The 25,225-nt window shown below is 39.6% G+C and overlaps 1 protein-coding gene across 3 annotated transcripts in view; it reads right to left on the bottom strand.

The window, feature by feature from the left end:
* foxn3 (forkhead box N3) overlaps positions 1 to 25,225 on the bottom strand; it is a 126,972-nt gene that overhangs the window by 95,411 nt on the left and 6,336 nt on the right. The window contains exon 1 of one of the 3 annotated variants that reach the window (XM_089120248.1): positions 7,766 to 7,933. The exons of the other annotated variants lie outside the window; for them this stretch is intronic. The gene's annotated coding sequence lies outside the window, so the exon portion shown is untranslated. Of the gene's footprint in view, positions 1 to 7,765; positions 7,934 to 25,225 lie in introns of those variants that run through there. 3 annotated transcript variants of the gene reach the window in all.

The raw sequence follows: 25,225 nt of genomic DNA, 5'->3' as shown, positions 1-25,225 counted from the left end.
AAACAAACAACCCGGCATTGTTTAGAGTGTAATGCTTCCTTCATGTGCTATCGGAAAGTTTTGATTGTGAGCTCATTGAGACTTGAGAGGGTCTTCATATCCATTGTTTTAACTAAGGCCACGTTTACACAAAGCCGGGTATTTAGAGAAACGGGTATTTCCCCTGCCTCCGTTTTCAATAATAACATCGTGCACACACCCGCATAAATATGCCGTCGAGCGCCATCATACAGTAACTATGCCAAACCTATTGGCGGCAGTGTAGGGAGAAGGATAAAACCATGCAAGCCAATCCGAATCCTCAGAAACGACAAGAGAGAACCTAAAACCCTAGGGGTGCTTCTCAATATCCCTCCTCGTCTCCTCGCTCCTCCGTCCTCCCTCCTATGACCCGGAAACCGATCGAGCTCAGCCATCTTGAAGGACATCTCAATTCTCTAATTGCACCGTGAGGAGTCGAGGATCGAGGAGATAGGAGGCTTCCTGAGGAGTCATAAGCGAGGATACACAGGTGCATCCTACGCGGAACTGTTATACTGACTAAACGTGACGCACGTGTCAATTCTCCTCCCCCTTCACATCGGTCACAATCATTTTAATTTATACTTTACCTTTGCAGTTTATATAAACCACACATCTCAGATATTTCAACAGTATAGTCTATCTTTATTATTATTTATTATGAATTACCAAACTTCAACAACATAAGGGCAGATCCTTTTAGCGCTGCTGATGACACTGTGGAGTGACGCTCGAGTGATCAAGAATTCCAAAAGCTTTTATTCGATTCCTCTGTCCTCCTTTCCTTTCCTCGCTTCCTTCCCTCACGTCCTACAGGGGGTGGAGCTGAGACGCAAGGAAAGGAAGCAAGGGAAGGAAACGAGGATGCACAAATAAGAAATGAGAAGCACCCTAGGTGTTTCTCAATGTCAAGGATACTTCCTTGGCAGGACGGGTCCTTCCAAGTCATTTCCTTCAGAGGCTAGGCAAGGGTCCTCTTTAGCATTCGGAGAACACGTAAATGGAACAGGCTAGCAAGTGCACGTCATTGCGTCATTACATCAGTGAAAGGTCCGCTTCGGCGCTGCAAAAATCATAGTGCTGGTGTACTGCACTGTTTGTTGACAGTCCTTATTTTGTCTTGTCAGTCCTCATAGAAATAAATAAATAAATTATAAGGGATAAGTATAAGGGATAAAAAGTATAAGGCATAACGTATAACCAGGCGGTTGTTATAGTGAATACAACCCCGCAAACTCTAAAGCAGAGGGGTCTTGATTGAATCAGCCTGAAGGGGTTGTACCTACCAAACGGCTACCTACCAAATAAATCAATAATTTGACACAAAATATTTATTTAAAAAGGAGTTTATTCATTCAAAAACGATTATATTACCGGATGGAACAGAACTAGCACTACGTCCATAGCAACATGATCTAGCTGTTAAAACACATGCAATGGTAAAATATGTGACCAACAAAAAAGGCTATAACGTTATATGAAGTAAAAATTAAAAAGTTAATCACCAGTAAAAGGGAACAGCTTTAAATCCCCTCAACAAATTTGAGCCGATATGTTAAATAGTTTAACAAACATTAAATAAATGGCTAAACTGAAATTATACTTGCTTACATTTGAAAGCATATTGCCGTTATCTCTCTGACTCCGCTAACGGTCGACATTTTTTTATTTTTTGAACAAGATAGCAAAGCTGCGCATAGGATTGTGGGTGATTTAAGAGTGCGAAGGCTACACATATGCATCCTTTCCTGTGTATGGGATATTATCCGAACGAAGGACTCAGTCCTTGGTTGAAATTCTAAGGATCCTCGACATTGGAACAGTCCTTCGACGGACGTCGATGACGTAGCATCCTCGAAATTCCGGCTTCCGAGGATCCTTCCTTGACATTGAGAAACGCCTCCTGTTTCTCCCAGTTGACACGACAACACATAACCGGCATTTTCAGAAATCTCCTCTTTGGCCGAAGATTTTAGAAAGAATCGTTTTCTGTGATAAAAACAGTGTTTTCGTGTAAATGACAGGTCAAACCGCAGGGAAATATCTGTGTTTTCCCTTCGTGTAAACGGGGCCTAAGAAACTGGTATTTGAGTATTATTATTCAGTAAGTCTTGCCATTTTTGATGTCACCATAACAAGCTTGTTTGTGATTTCCCCGCATTTTAAAACAAAATGACAGCTATAGTACTACTAACCTAAAAATACCTCTATGTATGTCAGGGGTGTTCAATCAATCGTGTTTCTGGATATCCACCTATCAGCAGAGTTCAGTTCCAACCCTGATTAAACACACCTGTCTATAATTATCAAGTACTCCTGAAGATCTTAATTAGCTGGTTCAGTTGTGTTTGTTCAAGGCTGGAGCTGAACTTAGCAGGGAGGTAGGCTAGATCTCTGGGAACAGGATTGGGCATCCCTGATTTATTTCAAAAGACTATTCTATAAAGAACTGTGTGTGACAGAGGGGAAAGATGTCAATCACTGAATCAAATACTCAGAACATGACACCAGAAAAACAGACTGCGACCTTCCTCATGATCACTAAGATCAATTCATGTGGCGCTGCTGCTGTCTTTCCTGACTCACTCTCTCAACATCTCGTTCGCTTAACACAGCTGGTCCGCAAAAGCAATTACTAGATAGTCACATCAAACATTTAAATACTGCCAAAAATAATTCCATGAAAATATATTTAAAAAATCAAACATTGCTTTTCCTTCTCAAAGAGCAGATTAAGTTTTTCTATCACTATTTGACCTCAGCTTCAAACTGCTTGTCTTTTAGAATAGAGAAATACTTAAATATTATACTTCAGCATTGTGGGAAAGGCATTTTGAAGGGGAAAGAAATTGCCTCTTGTTCAAACTAGCCATCCGCACATTGAAATGCAACACGGACACTAAAATCATTCATGAAAAATCAATGTACTGCATCTTTCCAATGAGGAGCGCTCATTTCATTCACCCTCCGATGGGGCGCTCCAGTCCCGTGAGCCGTTGCACAGGAAAATTATATTACAGCTGACAGTAAAGTAATTTAATTGTACTGTTGCCATGACAACGCAGGGCTCTGTTTAGGCCTAATTTGCCGGCAACTGCCAATAGTGTCCCGAGAGACCAGAAACATAATTCTTGACCATTATTTCCAACATCAAAGAAAGTTTTTGCAAAATACTTTTGTGTATCAAATAACAAAGAAGTGCAATCTATCCTGATTTATTTTGGAACAAATTTTCATCACATTTGCTGTCTTTTAAACGTATTTCAAAGTCTTTCATTTAGCTCAAAAAGAAACAAGTCATTTGTTTAAGGTGTTTTTGAAGCTCTTGCACAAACCACAGGACATTTGAACATGAATTGAAACATTTATAACACTTTTCTCTCAAACTCTAGAATCTAGAACAAAGATTTTGACATTAGCCTCAAAATGCTAGCTTTAACACTGTGTTCACATTTGTAGTTCAGTTATCTTGGTTCTTTTGATTCAGGCCAAAACAAAAAATCATACATTTAGCCCTGGTTCACTTAGTGTTCACACTGTCATTTTTAACACAGAACTAAAGATACAAAAAAGGTTTCTATGGCATATTTTTTGTGAAGGAACTTGTCGAACATCCAAAAAAGTGCTGTGTTCTGGGCTAAATGCACTCAGTGTATGTGCGTAAATATGATGGTATATGATGTAGCTGAGAACTTAAAGAAAAGTAGTCAAAACAACGGCAGGAATCCCTCCGTCACACACAAAAACGAAGATCTGCTCTAAGGAGACGCGGTTTTGATATCTGTCCCAAACTGTGATGGGCAACTTTGCGACTATGATGAGAAAAAACAGGTATGCTTAACTGTAAGGCTACGTTCACACTGCAGGGCTTAATGCTCAATTCCGATTTTTTGAAAAAAAATCGATTTTTTTGCAAGGCCGTTCACATTTCCAATTAAATGCGACCTTTTGTGATCTCCTGTGTGAACATGAAATGACCCAGAAGTGACCCGCATGCGCAAAAAGGAGTAATCAACGGTCAACGACATCACTTGTTGTTTGCGGAATAGTTCTTTTTTTTTGCAGATGTTGCGAGCTTTTGTTTTATTATTATTATTGCCACAGCCCATACAAACACAGTAGGGGTGGCACGGTACATGAAAAAACTCCCGAACCGTTCGGTTCGCTTGTCTCGGTTCGGAGCGTGTGTGCGTCTCACGGTTCGACGCATGCGCAATGTAACCTCGTGCCCGTATGTGACGTGTGTTTTCTTTTCGCACGCCATAAGCTTGTTCGACTTGGACCGGCGCTGCACAGAGCGATCGGTGAATAACATCAGTCTAGCGCGAGTCGGCTCCGTATGCATTCATCACTTTCGCGGTATTTGATGCAATTACCGATCGCTCTGTGCAACGCCGGTTCAAGTTAATAAACAAGCCAGTAAAAGTGGAGTATGGAGCGCTGCAGGTCACGGCACGCGGAGAAATGGAAAGTGGGAGAGATGAGGGAGTTGGAGGATGCGCCAGCGTCGTATAAGTCTATGGTATATAGGTGTGTGGGAACATTTTGGATTTCATGTTATGATATTTTAATTTAACTACAGTGGCACTTTATGTATAGATAAGAGCTTCAGTCATACGTTTCCAAACCCTGCACTTTAATTTTAAGTGGAAAAAAGTACCCTCACATTTTGGGAATAGAAGCATTGTTGATACTGTTTTGTGTTGAGGTTGAACTTAAATTTCACTTTATGTTTATGGCCTTTGCTATTGCTATAGCTAAATTATCTATAGGCAATGAGGTTTCATGTATATTGACATTTAAAAGACAGTGTTTTAAGAGTTCCTCTCTTTTTCTTTTAAAATATAGAATTTTGGTAAGAGCTACAAAAGTTAGCAGTTGATACATGAAAGTTAATTTCTTTGTGTAAATAAGATTTATGTGATAAAAATGCACAAGTTCTTGTAGAGATAGTGATACACATTCTCCTTTTTTTTTTGCCAAATAAACAAAAAGCATGTCAATTTCTTCTCTCTTGCTGTATCTAAATCTCACCTAGCTTTCCTCTGAGATGTGCTTAAAGTCAAAGAGTGAAATTCAGTTTGTGCATGATTGCATGAATATAATATATATTTTTTTAATACTGTATCCTAAAGTGTGGATAATTAAGCTATATATCACATGCTGAAGTACATTTCTGGAGTGTTAAAGATTAAAAGAAAAAATAACAAGAACCGTACAGAACCGAAAACCGTGACCCTAAAACCGTGATACAAACCGAACCGTGGGTTTTGTGAACCGTGCCACCCCTAAAACACAGACAACAATTATTTTATCGACGGGCAAAGTTTGCACATAAATGTAAAATTTTTCCGATCCTCACCGACCTCGTCATAAAACCTGTTTAATTGATAGTGCGCGTCCTCGGCGCTCCTTGCTTTGTCACCCCGGCAGCCGCGGTGCGACACTGGTGGCTGGTGTTGCCAGATTGGGTGTTTTTTCGCCACATTTTAAGGCATGTTTACATGTGTTTTAGCCAGGTTTTCGCCTGGAAGGCTCTATAGAAATCAGTCTGGCACCCTATACGAAGTTAAACTGACTGACTGACTTAAACTAAGTTCACACCACCGCCGACTTGAGCGTCAAAGAAGCTCTGTCCGCTCTGTCAAGGACTTTTGTAAAAAAGGACGGGGAAGCTTGTTGACGCTTTGAACGCTCTGGCGTTGCAGGGAGAATAAAGTGTCACAACATGAAATGTACAAAACAGAAAAAAGAAGCAATGCATAAAGAAACCTTTTAGCATTTTTATAACCGTTTTGGTCACATTTGGTCTGGAAAAAAAATAGTTAGCTATTATTATTATTTGCGGCCAAATTGGTGTCACCATGAGCAAATTAATTGCCTTCACACTTTAAAACGAGCGTTCGTAAATATTTCAAATAAAAAACCCTGTAAGCAAACAACGTCATGTCATAAATAATACGAAACCAGTAGGAATCACAGCAAAGGCAATTATTAGCTTCTCTTCCATTTACTTGGAACTAATGTTTTTGTAGGAACGAAAGTTTACATTGAATGTTTCTCCGGAATCAGCCAACGTGACGGACGTCTATATTCCGATTAGTTGCTGCCGTTTTTGCCGCTGAACCACGTCACAGCTCATTACCATAAAGTTGAGCTTCTTTAAACTTTCTGATTGACGCTCAAAACGCCCAAAACGCAACGCCGATGGATTTGATGCTCCTTGCAGCTGAGAGAAGCCAGCTTCCATTGAAAATGAATGACTTCCGGCCGCTTTGGTAGCTCAAGTCGCCAGCGGTGTGAATGTAGAGTAAGGGTTGCATATAGTGACATCATGTATTGTTTTTGGTTTGTTTGTCTTTGGTTCGTGTTGATTTGTATGTCAAACCGCACTAGAGTTAGTTTGGAAGTAGGCTGAGACCCACCTTTTCAGAACCTTTTCACACTTATTCAAATGAACCGCACTAACAGAGCAATCGCACCAGAGTTTGTTTTAATACAACAAAACCTGCTAAGTGAACCAAAATAGAATAATGATTGGACCAAAAATAAAGGAAAAGCACGTACGTATACTGTTTCCCACATAGTTGTGAATGACACATTGTGTCTGATGTCCAGGGCTCAGGTTTGTTTCTTTGAGATTGTGTTTCCCTGGCAAATAGCTATAAATGTGCTCCAGTCATGCGTCCCGATGACAGAAACCAGATCACAGAGGGTGGGTTAAAGCTACAGATAATTAGGCATGATGCTCTGATCAGAGCCCAAATACCATCTGCCTGTCTGAATCAACATTTGTTTGGCAGCCTCATCATAAATCAGTGATTAAATGCATGCATACGTGCAGTTAGTGTTTAATACAGTCATATACTGTACATCTGCATATGCAAGCAACTGGCCGTTGGAGCTTGAATAAATCAATGTCCGCTCGTGTCTGCCATGTGTTAAAATGCATAACGGTATTCTATGTTCATTTGCATGCCAGTATGACTGACATAACAAAGACAACACAATGACAAAGAACATGACTTTGTTCCCTCATCTTAACATCTGACTATTAACCGCATACACGAGTGCCAAGAGAGATCCTCTATTCAACACGCAGACATGGACCGTCCTGATGTTACAAGCCAGGCGACTGCCAAACTGTCATTGTTTTGCTCGCTTGATTGGGAGAGCTGCGTTAAAACAAGCACAAAACTCATTTAAAGTGGGTGAAGAACAAGTAATGAGTCTATTCATGCTGGTAATAAATCGCTCACTGAGTCACTCAGCCACAAAAACAAGAAAAAGTTAACTTTATGTCCAACTTGACTTCTTAGCATTCTCAAGAAATGATTAAAATGAGCCTGAACTAGATTTTTACAAAATCAGAAGACAATGTAAATGTGCAAACCGTTGATTATTCTTGGGTTGTAGCCAGGATGTTATTATGCATTTACTAAGGTGAATTGGTCATTCCATACAGGACCAAGTACAACCCCAATATTTTTCTCTCTTCATACTAACCTGTCAATGGGGTTTGATTGAGTGGAGTTTCCTAGAAGTGGTTATTTTGTTGCTGGAGGGTAAAAGCGTATAGAAAAAAAGACTACACTGCAAGTAATCAGATTTAAGGATACTTCAGCTTTACATCAAAACAACTGCCATCCATCCCCACAAGCACCCTTATTCCTGACGCACATCACACTTAATATCCATCTGACATATAAATGTGCCTGTGAGAAAGTAAAAATAAACTCTGTACCTGCCCTGAGATTTCATTCATAAGCTTGGCGTAGGCTTCTCTCGGCTCTTGTGACAAACACTTTACTTCCCTCTAGACAGAAAGACATTTATGTGTAATCTCACACCACGGTACCCATAATTCCGAGGCACTCCGAAGTGCGTAATATCTTGTTTTGAGGGCATAAACACTCCACAGCCTACGTCAAAGTCTCGGCAAGCCTTGACTCATCTGCTCGGAGTGTTTACCTGTGAGAATTCCCTGAAAGGGTGTGACCTTCGGAAAACCCTCCTCTTGTGGAATTACATGTCATGTCCCACTAACTTGACTGGTGAAACCCCGCCCCCTGTGCATCTGATTGGACGCAGACCTGTTAGCTATGAGCTGCGGAGACATGTTTCAATGAAAACAGCCACAAGTAACATCATTTACATGTGAAAAACAAAGATGGAGGACTCCTGGCATTTTCTTGAGGTAATCCACATGTCCGGCGCTTTGAAAACAAATCCAGTCTTTATGGCTTTTGGTCTCAGCTCGAACAATGAAAAGTCATGTGCTGTCAATACTCAAGAAACGAGGGAGAGGTGAAAGGTCACGTTCTCTCTGCCGCAGAGGCAGTAAATAGCTGCACTCAGCCTGTTTTTAAAGCAGTTCTCTTATCACTCCACAACAGAGAAGTGGCAGGTAGAGATATCATACGGCTCAAAGCAAAAAAAAAAAACATGTCCAACTCAAAGCCTCGACTAAGCAGACACAAAACCACTATTTGGCGTTCAAATAGCCCCAATTACACAAGAAATAATCAAAGGGCTTTAATCTTGGCATTAAAAAAAAAAAACATTGCAAAAGTTGCAGTGAGTCTTTTTATCCCATTTGAAACTACAGCTTTTGATTACAGCTGGTCTGTGCAGCGCTTTGCTCATAATATTGTTATGCCCACAGCCAAGTTTTGAGCAAGAGTTTCCACAGCTTAACACGGTTATCATGGGTTAGTACTTGCAGAAATGATTTACTCTTTTGATTAATCAGCCAAGTGGATTTAATCAAAGCCAAAAAACTCTTGTGCATGGACAGTCTGGAAACAATTTTACTATGCTGGTTTACACAACTGACTCAGAGTCAAAACCAGCAATGTTACAGGTTCAATACAGGTTCAGGTTTGTTTGACAACATTCAGGTGATTGTGTCTGGCCATAACATGCCATTTAAAATATTTCAACTTTTAAAAGCACTAGACAACTTTGAAAAATTTGTAGATTGAGACAGTGTCTCCTCTTACCCCAGAAAACAGCCTCATTTTACCCTCTGTGAAAGAGTAGAGAGCTGACCATATCTTTAACTGTATCTGAACACATCTGGTATTATAATGAAGGTCTGGCTGAATAGAGTCTCCTTTCAAATGTTGTGTTAGCAACTTTGAATCAATAGCCTTGCAAACTACACTTTAAAGTATGCAAGTTACTCTAAACTGCTCACTGACTGACAAAAAAGCATTGCTGAAAGAGACGGCTAGTTAGTAGCCATTTAAAATTAAATTTCTAAAATAATTTAAAGTTGTGAAGAAGTTATTTACATATATATAAAGTACTAAATATAACTTTTATTTCAAAATGCATTTTATAAAACATTTTATTTTTGTATATTATGAAATCTACCCCTTAAAATGTAATTGTTTTTCATGATGGCAAAAATAATAGCAAATGGTTTTGTATATACAGTGCTGGTCAGAATGATTTGCCCCCTTGGTAAATATGACCAAAGATGGCTGTAAAAAATAAATCTGCATTATTAATCATTTTAAATCTGCATTAATCTGCATTATGAATCATTTTTATTAAAAGAATTAGCAAAAATCTAACCTTTCAATGCAGTAAAAGAATTAAAAGTGGGGGGAAATCACATTATGAAATAAATCATTTTCTCCAAAACACATTGGGAACAATTATTAAATACTTTTCGCAGCCTCCTTTTTCCAAAATAACAGCTCTGAGTTTTCTTCTATAATGCCTGATGAGTTTGGAGAACAGCTGACAAGAGATCAGAAACCATTCCTCCTTACAGAATCTCGCCTGATCCATGTTGACGCTTCAATTTAGTCCACTCATTTTCTATAGGGTTCATGTCAGGGGACTGGGATGGCCAAAGCAGATGCTTAGTTTTTGTGCTTAGTGACACATTTTGATGTTTGTTTTTGGATCACTGTTCTGTTGGAAGATCCAAACATGGCCCATACGATTTCTAACAAGGGCTGTCAGGTTTGTATTTTTTATTTTTTGTTATTTGATCAAATCCATGATGCCATGTATCTGAACAAGATGTTCAGGACCTCTGGCAGAAAATTAGTCCCACCGCATTAAAGATACAGCAGAGTGTTTCATTTTACATACTGGGTATTTTTTATCCTTGTATGAACCAAACCCATATTAAAAGTTTGCTGCCAAAAAAGCTTATTTTTTGTTTGTTTGTTTGTTTGTTTGTTTGTTTCATCTGACCAATTTTTCTTTTTGTTTTAAATAAAATACAGGTGACATTTAACAGCCACCTTTGATCATATTTACAAAGGGGGTAAATAATTCTGACCAGCACTGTAAAATGCATATATCTTTTCTTAATTTTTAAAACAAATATATTTTTTAAAATATATTATATTTTACCAAATGCATTATAAAATATGATAATACAGAAAATAATTTTTCCTTAATAAAGTCATATATTAATAATAATTATATTATAAATATAATTTACAATCAATTTTGCCAGAAAAAAGTTTTTAAATTAATTTAGAAAAAAAATCAAAAAGACAACATTAATATATATCCTAATCTATACAACAAAGTTAAAACTATGAATATAAAGATTAACTAAACATTATTATTCTGCTATAAACAGAAGATGTAAAATACTATGCAGAGCCTTAAATTGGTGAACTTTTTTACCAGTTAATTCACCAAATAAAGTGATTAGAATGAATCATATTTTCCAGTGTCATATGAGAGTATATGTCTGATTATTGCCTCAACTTGCTCGGCAGTAAAACCACAAGCAAACTACAATGTAACACTGAAAATAGCAATGTAGCTTTGTGGTTGCGCTACACTGCTACTAGTTGGAAAAAAAATCTCTTGAAAAAGCTGCAGTATTTTGGAAACAACTGAGCTACTGTCATGCTACTGCTGAATATAGTTTATTCATTAGTATCACTCCAACGCTGATGCTTTCCTCTTAATGTCCCCTCCTAAGCCTTCCTGTTTGAAATCCTAACAAGGTTATTTACAATAAAAAAAAAATATGGACAACAAGAAAGTATCCTTACAGTTAATTCTGTTTTAGTAGAATCTGTCATTCCAGTAGTATCTAAATTCTCCTGTTCTAATTTAAGCACACAAAGCTGGATTTAAGACATGATATTCTAAAATTGTGCTCATGTGGCCAATAAGCAGATTACTGTGAATGTTCTAGCTATAGCTGAGAGCTCAGAAACAAAGAATTGAGAGTGTCAGAGGTTGCATATATTTTCCCCACAGAGGTCATTAGGGTAGATTAGCACTGTTCTGTTGAGATAGAAACTCTCGCAATTCCTGCTGGTTTCAGCTCTGGTTGGGTTTCTGCACGTGAGGAAAGGTTCATTCGGGCTGCAGTGAGAACTGTGTCACCATGGTTAGTCTGAGGCACACGGGCGTCCGTAACCATGGTAACGGGAGGATGGCTGGGACAGAGTGACAAGCTGTGTTAATTCTTTCACCCATAAACCCCAGAGGATCACCACCATTTCTCTTCTTTTCCATCGGAATCTGAGACCCCATTAAAAAAAATTCAGATTTCCACCGCATCTCGGCTTATTACCACTACAGTTTCATTCTTTTTTTTTTTTTTTTTTCTCCCCTGGATTTCCTTATTGGATACATCAGAGGCAAAGAAAGGTACAAATTGAACAAGAGCTTTGAATAAATGCTGTAATGGATCTCCATAAAAGTACATGCTGTGTTCAGATGGGGATTTATATCCATAATGTAATCACGCTTAATGGATCTCGATCACATCTACCAACCCCCTCATGAAGCAATGCAGCCTCCACCACTAGCATTCTGACGGCAGGGTTTGGATCTCAGGTCAGCCTCTCTATAAACAGCACTGGACTTCTCTTTACGCTTGTGTCAGGATCTTATGGTATATTGGATGGCAAATGTGCTGCAGAGATGCTAGTTAGTAGCCATTTAAAATGTACAAATTACAATTTGTACAAATGTATACACATATAATACACACACATACATTACATTTTATAATTTACATTATCTATGCAATTAAAATGTCTATAAGTACCATTTTATTATAATAGCAAACATTTTTATTCGATTTTTAATTAAATGTATATTTAATTAAACATATTATTTGATTATATTTTAGAAAATGCATTATAAAAATAGTTTAAAGGGTACATATCATTTTGTTTTGTGATTTCATCGTAACTAATAGAGAGTCTCCACAACTGGATAGACTGAAGCCCTCGTCTGTGTGAAGTGCACGAGCGCCAAGAGAGCACGGTTGCCTTCCACCAATGATAACAGCCGCAACGAACGCTCAGCACGATTTCAAAGACAACATATTCCAGTGCCAGAACGCCTCTTATTTAACAAACGAATTAAATGAATGCTCTGCTAGTCAACTGGAGAGGTTTCGTTTGTATAATAGTTCCATCCGTGCCGCACCTGTCACACAGCAAACGTGGAAATCCCAGTTGGCAATGACTAAACTGTAACACATCAGGATTATGATTTCAAATTCTACTTTGAATTAAACCAGGGACCTTTGTGACACCAGTTGAGATCCACAACCATTAAGCAACCACCACCCAGGACAGGCATGTGTGGGGCTGGAGGGGACATACGGTGATAAAATCAGAATGGTTGCAGCTCCCAACCCGGCAGAGATGAAACGCATTTGACGATAGCAAATCTGACAGAGCTGCTGTGTTGATGCATATGACCCACTACACCACAGAGCCCCGTGTTATCGCACGGCAAATCAAATGGACCCGGCTGCCATGGAGCGTTTTAACCACATAGACACACACCTTGACATTCAAATTCCCTCAGAATTCTCCTCCCATAGGTTTATATCTTCTTTTGTGACGCTCGCCAGACGGTGAGATTGCACGGCAGTCGAGCTGGGCTGAGGTTTAACATTTCACAGAAGGTCAGTGAGCATAGTGTGATTTGAAATCCAGCAGCTTTATCTCTATTGCAGAAACCGGCCATCTCCCCATGAATGCCACTGCCCTGCTGGGTCTCAGCTAATACAGCAAAGCATCCAGGCATGAGAGTACAGGCTAATCTAATCCCAATGACAGAGGCGTGAGGAGAGAAAAATGTCCGCACAACTCCCAGACATATGTACAGGCATATCTCAACAGGAAACACAGGAGGATGGTGGGTCACCACAGTCAACCTGGGGCTGCAGTATGATGGAGTAAGTCTCTGTTGTTGCGAGCGTCGGCTCAGGCCCTGCGGAGAACACCCGGGAGACGGGAAATTGAATTTGCCAGTGTATCGGTGACAAGGGAAACCCAGTTAGCAGCTGAGTCCAAGGATGCAGAGCCTCAAGGGGAGAGGGCACTTAATGAAAATTAAGACACTGCTCACCCAAACCACTCAATTCGGCTGATCAGCGGGCCACAGTTGGACACAAAGTTTAGAAAGTGATAATAAAAGGTTCCAGTGACAGTTAGACACAAAATGGGTTTCGCTAGTCCGATCATGTCACTAAAGTGTGAGAACTTACTGTTTTTTTTTGTTTTCTTGTTTGTCTGCTGGTGCTATATAGACACTTGTATGAAGAAACTCTCCCATGTGACATCAAGAACCAACTTTACACAAGAACACTTTCAAGTGAGGATGTTAAAAAATCTGGTAATAAAAAACAGTCCTGACCAACAGGTGTGTTTGCATGTTAATGTTCAATACATTACGTGATCAAAAAGACAGTCTTGCCAGGGTATTTATTTACAGTCAATTAACTGAAATGTAATAAAATACAGCATCTCAGGCTATAGGATAAATAAATAAACACTGTTTTTAATTGTTAATTTATTATTGAAAAAAAATCCTTGAAAAAATCACATTGACATGTTTAGAGTTTAAAGTTGAATGTAAATTAATATTAAATATTTATATTCTTAAAAAAGGAATGTTTAACTGCATATTCATTTCTGTATCAAGAATTGTTGACAACTGAGACTGTGGTACCAAAACAATCATACTATCTAGCAAAAAAAAGTGGTTCTCGAGAAGAAAAGGGTTCTTTGCTGAACCTTAGGTACTGCAATGAACCTTTTTTGAGAGGGTTATGTGCTGGTGGGGGAAGGAAACTTCTTCCTGTTCACTCAGGCCACTCTAACAGGCTCCTAATGAAGGTGCGCCTCACGGGAACTCTTCAGTTATAGTTTTTCTTTCTTTCTTTTTCCTCAGTCCCAAAAGGAGGGAGAGATCAGTATATTGCTGCTTTAGGTTTAATAGCCACGTTAAATGAGCACAAACTGTCTCGCTGCGCAACGCGTTTCATTAGTAAACAGCACTCAAGACGACAGTGCCACTCGGTACAATAACACGTAACATGCAATTAATGGTGTTACATGCGGGCGGGGCGGCGGTCTCGGGTGCACTGGGAAGATTATAATTGTTCCAGTCTGACTGCCTCTGGGAGCCTGCAGCGGGGGCATTCATTACCAGACTGAGAGAGAGAAAGAGAGAGAGAGCAGCAGCTAGACAGTACACCATAAGCAGACATAAGTACTCTTTCAAACCCAAGTGAGTTGCCTCACTACATACTGCCTTTTAAACCAGCATCCTAACCATCATTGTGGCTCATTTGGAATGGTCTACACTACAGGCTCCAAACAAACAAACAGCACTCCTAACAAATCCTCATGGAAGACTCATACATAAACTTATGTAAATGGCCAGGGTCCTGTTCTCAGTATTACCATTAACTAAAACTATTAAAAAACATTGATTTTTAACATTTTGATTTGGGAACTTACTTAAATAACTTTAAGTACTAAAACAAATAAAATAAAATAAAAACTATATAGAAATATGAATATGACAAAAAATATTTATTTTAAATAATTACTAAATATTAAGCTGAAAATAAATTAATAACTGAAAATGTAAAAAGCCAATTAAAATATTAATAAAAACAAAAAGTTTATAACCATATATATATATATATATATATATATATATATATTATAAATGAATTAATTTTAAATTCAATTAAATACATTTAAATTTAATTCAATTAAATATATTTAAAAAAATCTAAATTTAAAGTAAATAAAAAATAAAGACTGCATGCTCCATTTGGGACAGGGCCTTAAAAACATAAGAATAAAGAAATATTGGGTAAGATTTAATTTTAAATTACACTAAATTAGTTGTATTGAGACTGGTGCTAAACGAAATATTAGTTATAATTATTATTATTTCTACTTCTTTTGTTATTTTTTGCAATTAACTCATTGCAGCGGATTCTGCAATCAGATAATTGAAGAATGGTAAGGAAAAGTTGCAGTTATTTTCCACTTGAGCCTGGTTCGGCCCGGCACGATTACAAACCGTTTTCAGCACGGTTGGCTAACGTTTGCTGGTGGAATGCGTGTAGTAACGTCGCAAATAAGGATTGGTCACTTGACTGTTGCCAGATTGCCAGTTTCTCTGTAGCTGGCTAAATCCATGATTTGCGTATTATAAACACAAATTAATAATACAATTAAAAGTAATATCTTATTATCCTCTATAACCTGGCTATTTACATCTCATTTCATCTAAACTCTTGCGTTACCAACAAACAATGCATTTGTATTACATTCCAAAGAACTCCATTATCAAGCACACAGTGGAAAATGAAACCATATCCATGTCGTCTGGGCTGGATCAGCACGGAATGGGACGGTTAAGCAAAGAGAGCGGTTTGGCCCAAAAGTGGAAAAGCAGCTTAGGTTTTGGAGCAGAGCAATTGACAAAAACAAACAGCAACAGCACATAGGCTACACAATGTCTTTTTCCACATTTACTACTCAAAGGGGAAGACCGTTTGTTCTTAAATGAAAGAATATTCGTCCCCAAACAAAAGCATTTTGGAGTGCATTCCTTTTGATCTACGTCTCCAATGTCTTCCAGAGGAGTCAATAAAAGCTATACACCAGCTCCTTTACGAGCCCTGCAGATATATATTAGAGGGGTCTTACTGATTCAAAGCACAGCCATAAACACAATGGCAGGCCTGGCTCAGTGATAAGCCTCCCTTAGTGGAGACTGATGTTATCGGAGCGAGCACTGGACTGAGAGAAGGACCAAGGTGACGTTGAAGTCCTTCGAGGGCGAGAGAGACCATCAACTGAGTATACCGCAGTTCAGTATAGGACACAACTCTTTATCCCTCACACATCACGGCCCAGGGAGCAGATTCTCAACTTTCAGCAGAAATCCTGCCAGATGAGGTTGTAAAGCAGTCTTAATCTTTAATAACCTGCATGGATCAGAAACGTTCATTCACGCACCGATGATAATACCATCTCTGGTAGCTCAGGATCCACCTCTAATCACCCATCATCCTCCTCTACAATGGCAAACAGGGACATGAACAAAACATACAAATTACTGTCAATTAACCCCGTGGTTCTCAATCCCTTTCCTGGGCCTAATTAAACTCAATAAAAATTCTGAAGCCTCAACTTTTTTTTACCTCCTTTATTTTATGTGAACTTCTTCAAGTACAGGAGTGATACGCAATGACATGTAAATTTCCCACTCCATTACTCGTGAAGTGATGAATCGATGTTCCCTTGTTCCCTTTGCCATTAACAGTGCCCTTTAAACTGAACATGTACGCTCCTTTCGGATTGAAATCTTCCTTGTCAGGGCAGAATATCCTGTGAAGGGCACTTACAGTCAGTCGATTTGAACGATAAGAGATAAAAACAAAATGGGCAGTGTGTGTGTGTGTGTGTGGGTTGTTGTTGGGGGCAAAAGGAAGGGGATTGAGAACCACTGTATAAACACAAACACATTATAATTGTGATAAATTACAAATAACTACACCTTTCAATCATAGTTGAGCACTTTCGATTGACTGCTTCTGAGCACTCTTTGCATTTTTATATGCTCATTAAGACGTATTTAGTATAACTGAGCCATTTACCCCATGGTGCCATTAGCATAAATACAAATACTATTCATAGTGAGAACTTTCCATTGACTTCTATAGGTTTTATACTGAGCTAATAATGTTTTCTATCCTGTAAACCCAAACCTCACTCTTATATAAACCTTTTTTGCATTTTTCGATTTTCATTAAGAGATATTTAGTATATTTTCAGGCCATTTTCCTCATGGGGCCATTGGCTGGCTCACACAATGTTGTCAAAACCTAGTGCCTCAGACATCACGCCTACGGACCATTGGCTAAACATCTGATGTATATGACACACTTAACTGGATGTTCAAAGTCATCATCTGATTGGTTAAAATTTTACAGGATGTCTGGAAGACACGTGTGTCACGTTCTTTAACTGTCGTGCTGCCAAACCCCCCTCGTAGAACAAGAAAGCCATCATGTTTACAACTGTGACAATGAGTGCTTACAACCGTCAACTAAACATCGGGTGTAAGCCTGTGAAATTCAAGGGAACACTGTTTGCAAAACATTCTTAAATGAATAATTAGTAAGATGCATGCCCGTCTATTATTGTAAGAAAATCAACTTAACATTTCCCACACACGCCCCTAAACATGACGCGGACCAAAAAACGAACTGTGATTGGTGGCATTGCATTGCAGTCAAACGTCCTCTTGGCCGGTCCTTGGCCGAAGACAGCAGTCTGGCTACGTGAGACTAGTCAATACCTGAGCTGCACATTCACACAAGCACCCTCCTCCAGCTGAATACGTCTCCGAGGTCAACTGTAGTCACAGAGATAAGCTATCATTCATCATTGTGGCAGGCGGTGCTCTTGAATTAAGCTCATGGTATAGCTATAACCAGAGGAAGAGGTTCCATATCAGAGCTAAACAAAGCCGTCTCAGTGATAGCGGGGTCAGCGGGAGCATGTGAGAGAGATTCTTGAGCTCTCTTGCTCATTTGACCTGCTTTCCTTTCAAACATGATGACTTCACATTCATCGAAGTTTCATATGAAACAATATCTATGTTGTAAAGCAGCATTGGCAAAGGGGTCGTTTTAACTGTGTATAATCTTTGCCTACATTTCGGTGCGTGTAAAGTGCATGAAATGTCTTTACAAATATAGTGAAAAAATGTGGAAAAGCGAGATACATATAATGAATAATGACTGGAATGCACTAAGAATCTCTTGTTTTTCCCCCCAAATCCAAATGCGCATTGTATGTTGTCTTGTGTCATACTGTTACAGCAGAATACAAAGGGGTTGGGTTGGGAATCAGCAGGAAAATAATGCAGCGACTAAAAAGAGCTCTTGCCATGGATTTTCCTGTTATACTACGTCACATTAAAATTCTAAGCTTCACGTAATTCTCCTGGTCCGAAAATATAACATGAAGGGAATTATACAGCTAAATGTAACTGTAATTTATGCTTGTAATAACATAGCTGAATTTGTAACACTTTAGGGTCCAATTCTCACTATTGACTAACTATTAACTAGGACTTTTGTCCAATAAACTCCTAATTACCACTTATTAATAGTTAGTAAGGTAATTGTTAAGTTTAGGTATTGGGTAGGATGTAGAATAATGGTCATGCAGATTAAAGGCATTAATATGTGAATTATAATTACTAATAAACTGCCAATATCTTAGTATACTTAGCATGTAACTATTAGTGAGAATTGGACCCTAAGCAAAATTGTTAGCCTGATTTTTTTTAGTAGCCATTACTCCAGTCTTCATTTAAAATAGAAATCTAAGTCTTTACTGTCACTTTTGATCGATGCGTCCTTGCTAAAAGTATATATTTCTTAAAAAAAGTACTGACCCCAATATGTAGAAAGAGAGTAAATGTATCAAATAAAAGATAAAAAATGAGTCTATATCAAGTATATATTTGTGTTTAGTGTGTGTAAAAGCATTGCTGCGTGTGCATTGATGGCTGATATTAGCATGACTCTATTCATCTGTAAAGGATACAGCCCTTAATGAGGTGAGTAAAACAGCTGCTCTCTACAACACTAAATTTAGGCAGTCAAAATCACACACACATAAACGCACACACAAACACTCACATGCTTGCAATGCTGGCACAGCATAATTAAAATATTATTCATTGCATTTGATTTGCAGTTAAGGTTAAATGGTTGCAAATTATTTATTCCTCAATTAAACAGCACATGTGTAAAGGTGAACACCATTAAATTTTAAATAGTCGAGTCAACAGTTTTTGTTTTTTCATCGTGTGGCATTATTAAATGGAAATTGTGCCCGTGGCGGAAACTAAAATTTGATCCAGGTGAAAATACAAATGAACCCATCTGTCATTTGCCAAACACAGACATTTCATGAATGCAAGACTTACTGTATGGAAAACAGCTGCTATGTAGTGAACAGATAATCAATGATACTGATAACGTAATGCTCAACTCAAGGCCCTCATCCATAGATTCACTTGGGAAATGAAACCAGCAGAACATGTTAATCGCATCTGTACGTTTTAGGATATATTTCTTCAGAGTAACAGACACATTCTGTTTTTCAATGAAACTTAAATAAATGGGCAACTGATAAGTTGAATAACTGATTCTCCAGATTTTCGGACCCGACTCCTCCGCACACACTTGAGCCTATACAGGCTGATAGAGGCAACCGTGGTGAACAGTCAAGGTGTCATTCTTTCTATTACATTATGGTTGGCTCATAAATGTAATCTGATTTTTAAAATGATTTTTTTAAGTAAAAACCTACTGTACACATAACCCTTTAAGAAAAAGAAAAGTACTCTTCATAAAAGGTTCATGTAGAGGCAGAAAGAGTGTGACTCAGAACAGGGAATGTACAGGGAATGAGTTTATTTGCACAGCCCAATGTATGGCCTGACAATTAACTATAAAAATAATAATTTCACAAATGTACCTTAATACAGGCCTTAATACTCCATTTCCCAGCAGCCTACAACATGCTAAAATATTTTGTCAGTGCAACAACACCACTTCTGAATCTACATCTTCATCAATGAAACCCTCAAATGAATCAGAATCATAACAATACGTATCACCCAATCATTTAGAGTGGTTCTAATATCTAATATCCACCTTTAAATGATAAATTTCTCCATTATTTTGATTTGCGTATAAGAGAATAAAAAGTTGAAGAAAGCTGACATACACCATTGATTAAATTCAACTTTGCCATCACAGGAATAAATCACATTTGAAAATCTATTAGAATATCAGTAATAATATTTCACAGTATTACAGTTTTACTGTATTTTTGATCCAATAAATGCAGCCTCTGTGAGCGTAGGAGACTTCTTTCAGAAACTTTTAAAGACTTCGTCTGTGTCCTGAATCTAGCAGAGACCTAAATCTGCAGAGAGCAAGAATCCATCTCGAACCTGGGCAGGAGACAGACAGAAGTAATCAAAATGTATAACCTGTTCTTCTCAGTCTCTCTCTAACTCACTCATACACATCAGCAGGAGCTGGAGTTTGATCAGTAGCAGTCGCACACTTCTTTAAAGGCAGCCTAATCTGAGCGAGTCAGGTGTTTGTACCTTCTGCCAAAGCTTTGGTGGAAAAGTGGAGCCGCATAATCTGACAATGCTCCTCTGACACAGTTGCCAGGCAACGGCGAAGCTTGGGGTCTCAAGCTGATGGTTGAGGGCCGGCGCAAGGCAGGATTTATCATCTCCGACGACTTTTATTTGATCTAGAGAGATTAACGGGCCCTGCGAGGAGCGGAGGACACACAGGCGTATAAAACCCCCCTCCATAAACACAAATTCCAGCATAAACAGCAGGCATGGATAACAGATGTAGAATATGTCGCTGGCAAGAGAAGACAGGGAAACTCGTGTTACCTTTCATAAGATCTCTCTTCTCTCTTCCCTTGCTCCGCAGGCTAAAAGTGAGCTTGAGATCTTATACGTCGGCAGTCGCCTTTGCTGCCAAGTGTGGCTGATTTTGAGGAGATGAGAGCTCTGGTGTTGGCGTGGTGTGATGAGCTGTTGGGAGACTAATTGTGGAGTGTAATCTGCTCTGATTAGCGGGAGAGGAGCAGGCAGGTGTGAGCACACACACACACACACACATCGGCTCGGCCCGACGCAGCTGCAGCCTGACCGCGTGCCAGATAAACAAAAAGGCATGAGGCCGAGGCCACGATAACACGCATGCAAACACACAGTCTCCGTCGCTATCCTCTGCCAATTAACCACCAACACACCTATCACACTTAACTCCCTGCCATATGTTTACATCCAGATGAGTTTTCATCTCAGCAACCTTCCCAGGAGCGCAATTCACATGCAATTCTAAAGCGGCAGTGACAAACTATTTAAGGGTATGCATGGGACGCAGGCAGAGCATACATCTTGTTTAGATTTCTGTAGCGTTGTCCTGGGCTAGGAAAGGCACAGGAAAACACATGCTGTGCTTGAGTCAGCAGGATCCTGGGCTGGCGCATTAAGTTATCACGCCTCGCTATCCCTGCCCACAGCTGACACAGGCAATTACAGCTGAGGTTAATATCACACAGCCACGGACCAAAAAAAATGCATATCTCCCTAACCCATCGCTCCGATTAAGGAACACCGGGTCCTCGCTGAATTAGTGCTGGGGCAGCACATGCGACGCCCGGGAGAACGTTCTGCGATCGGCCCTTGCCGTAACCTTGAGGCACAACTGCTTGGTTCTATCAGCCCGTTCTCATCCTTTGGCGTCACATAAAACGCTATATGACAAAACGGACTACGCTACTACGCACATGGCACCCTTTATTGGTAATATAACACACGAACCCAAGACGTCATAAATCCTTTAGCGTGAATTTGACACGCAGACCCTACCCCACACCTAAACTTAGCCCTCACAGAGCGTTTTATATTAACGATAACGGGTGCCATGTGCGTAGTTATAGCGCTGTTTTGTCATATAGCGTTCTACATGACGCTAAAGGATGAGAATGCGTTGGTTCTATAGAAGGGTCAGAAATTAACGGGGGCTTGGAGTAAAAATTGCATCAAAATGGACAAAATTTGCCCCCCAAATTCAAGATGAGGGGGCAAAGAAGTGTTGATTGTAGCATTACGTTACATTAGATTTCCATTTATGCCAACAACACGTTTTTCTGCTTATGAATGCAATAACAAATCAAAGGCATTTAGATTAGTCACAGTTGAAAACTCATCGACCGCTTCAGTGATGGAAAACATTCTTCACTTACTTTCTTTATATAATTTATTCCAAGTTTGAATAAGCATTTTGTCATGCTACTGAAACAACCAATGTAAAGTCTTGATTTTCTAATCCGTTAAAATGTAATCGATGTTGTCATAGTATTGTAGCGCTACCCTTTATGTAGGCTATTTACAGTACAGTCTGTAAACTCTATGAAGCTTGTTTCACTACTGCAGATGTCTTTTGTTGATGTTGATCAAATTTGATTGGTAACATTCTGACTGACTGAAGCAATTTGTTCAATTTAAGTATTATACATAAAAGTTAACACAGATACATTTAATGAGGTAATTATAAAACCAGCCCTTACAAAGGTAAAATTCAATTCCAAGAAGCCCCATAATGAAAAAGTTAGTTTCTGATCCTGTTCTATACACAATCACTAAACCAAGAGTTTTAACCTGCTAGAGCAAGATGAAGTGTATAAACCAAAAGGAGACATGGTGGCGATGTTTAATGCACTCTGGTTCACTTAATCTATGTGTCAGACGACAAGTTATACATGTCATTCCATTACCACACTATAAACTGTCCCCAGTGAAACTCTGCCCTGCTAATCAGCTCCCTCACAAACAGAATTAGATTTCCAATTGAATTGGTTTCGGCCTGAAAAAATATGACGAACAGCCGGGACGATGCAGCCCTATGGCCGTGGAAGGGCGGTTTTCTTCTGATAATCGAGTTAAAACAAAACATAGCACGAGGGAGTGCTCTGGCGCGGAAAGCGTTTGCAGAGAGGGGAACAAATCTACATTCCAAACAGACCATGACTGGCTAGAGGTCCATCTCTTTATTTTCCCTTTGGCGTGTGTTGTCGAGGCATCTGAAAACCTGTGGCTCTTTCACTTATCTTCTGCAAACACTGGTGTAGGCAGACTGTCACAAGCCTAAAGTTTGTTCTTGTTGATAATGTCATGGCAACACAGAGAACGGGAAACTGCACTCCAGCAGGGATGGTCGCAAACACGCTAAAAGCACACTAAAAACCAGGAACAAATTCAGAGACATTTTTGCGTTGCTACCAAACACATGAGAATGAGAATGAAGTGATCCAAAAGATAATGACCATTTTACACGTGTTTTATACAGAACTACTGCAAGTTGAGGAAAAAAAAAACATTTTTTCTTTGATCATGTCACATCTCATTGAAGAAGACCGTTATTATACCACTCATATTTAATGCTCCTCGAAGCATCTAATTCCGGAATTAGCACGGATAAACCACAAATTCAAGCTGACAAATCATATGTATGCAAGATGAAGCACATTTCCTCAAGATCTGCAGAAGAGATTGTGAGAGAAAAGCTGTCTAGGGTCATTAGTAGAGTTTCAAAGTCACTCTGCCCTCTGACAGAGAGCGTTTGACAGGTGCTGCCGAGGCAAAGCTTGCCGCAGGAGAGAGAAATGATACCGTCCTGATTAGATCGTCCACCTTAGGGAAGGTGCTGATGCACAGAAATTCTAAAAGAAAGGAAGAGGAGGGCAAGGAGGCGGGGGGTTGGAAAAAGAAAAACTGGAAGTGCAAAATAGAAGAGCGATCAAATGTGCAATGTTTATTTTCTCACGTTACACTGTCCATCCTTTGGTGTGGTCTGGTGCGTTACCCCCAGCGGAAATGCCTCATTATTTGCGATGTGTCAGTCAGACCCCAATCCTCACGCCGTTTGCAAACTGTCAGACTGTTACTACCACGTCAAAATTTTGAATGGCTCCAGAGCACTCTAAGCCCTCTCTCAAAATCAACTACTGTGGTACTAGATGTGAACTTGGTCCACTTCCATGCCAGACAAAACTGTCAGATTCCACGCCAGCCTGTTACTTAGACATTAAAAAAAAAAGTAGATGTTTGAGAAAATAAACTACTCTTGCGGAATCCACCAAACTGAAATTCGCACTTGTTAACCGGGAATGGCTCCCAGAGCACTCCAAGCCCTCTCTCGATCAAGAACCGATCCTCATCTGGCATTTCATTAAATTCAAACAAGCATCAATGCATTGGCTCGCACGAAAGCAGAGTAATTCGAGGGGTTAGGCTCATCAGTGCTGGCCTCTTCTCTAAAGTCATTAATGAGGGCTCAGGCCAGGCTCAGGGCTTTCCACGAGTCACTAACACTTCTACAACCCCTCTTCATCTGATGAGCTCGTTCATAATGCCCGAGGAGCTGGGATGCCTCTTTAGAAACGCTCCCCTTTTACAGGCTAAATGAACAGTTATTGAGTGAAAACAGGTCAAGTGGACTGGGGGCACACTGCTAAGTAAAGCTAAAGAGAAAAGTGTTATAGCAGGGGGGAAAAAAGAGAGAACCAGAGTGCGTAAGCGTGAAAGCAGAGGAGGGCTGTTGCTCGGCATCTATGGTAAGTGGTGGAGGCTGTGAATAAGGTGATTTGCACATTAAAAGCAGCAAATGTAGCGCAGCTTTGAGGAAGCCACCAGCAAAGAATTTGCACTCTCTAAATAAATAAAAAACCTCAACGTTCGGCGTGATAAAACACTTTCGCTTGAGTAGTAAATCGATGCAGAGTCAGTGCCTGGATGTCAACAATGTTTTGAATGTGTTTTGACACTGAGAGGTGACAGTCATTCACTGAAGACACGTTCTGCCTTGGGCTTGTGATTAGGCACAGGATATATGTGTGTGTGTGTGTGTGTGTGTGTGACGAATAGAGAGAATGATACGAACCATAGTGCGCTGAAAATGAAGCTGAGAGCCACCCCGCTGCACAAGAGCCCTGTAAAATACAGTTGTTTATATGCTCGACAGCAGGGCTGTGCCCTCCCTGACAGAACAAAAATGAAAGCAATATCAATGAAATATGACACTGATGATAGACCGGGAGAGGAGATGGAAATGACTTGATTCTCCCGAGTTTTCAGAATGAGATCTGGCCTGCGAGGATGTGTTCAAGCTGAACTCTGAGATGGCTTGCACTTGTCAGGTTTCTCAAACAATCAGGGCATCAGCTCCAGTGGGAGTTGTCAGAAATGAGCAGAAAACTCAGCAGGTTTGTAAGAAGCCCACGACGGAAGTGCGCCTCTGTTAATAACAGAGCCT

The sequence above is a fragment of the Pimephales promelas genome, chromosome 15, assembly GCF_988280905.1.
Source record: "Pimephales promelas chromosome 15, fPimPro1.hap1.1, whole genome shotgun sequence".
Lineage (NCBI taxonomy): Eukaryota > Metazoa > Chordata > Actinopteri > Cypriniformes > Leuciscidae > Pimephales > Pimephales promelas.
Note: the sequence above shows the minus strand (reverse complement) of the source record. Positions and strands in the feature narration are given on the sequence as shown.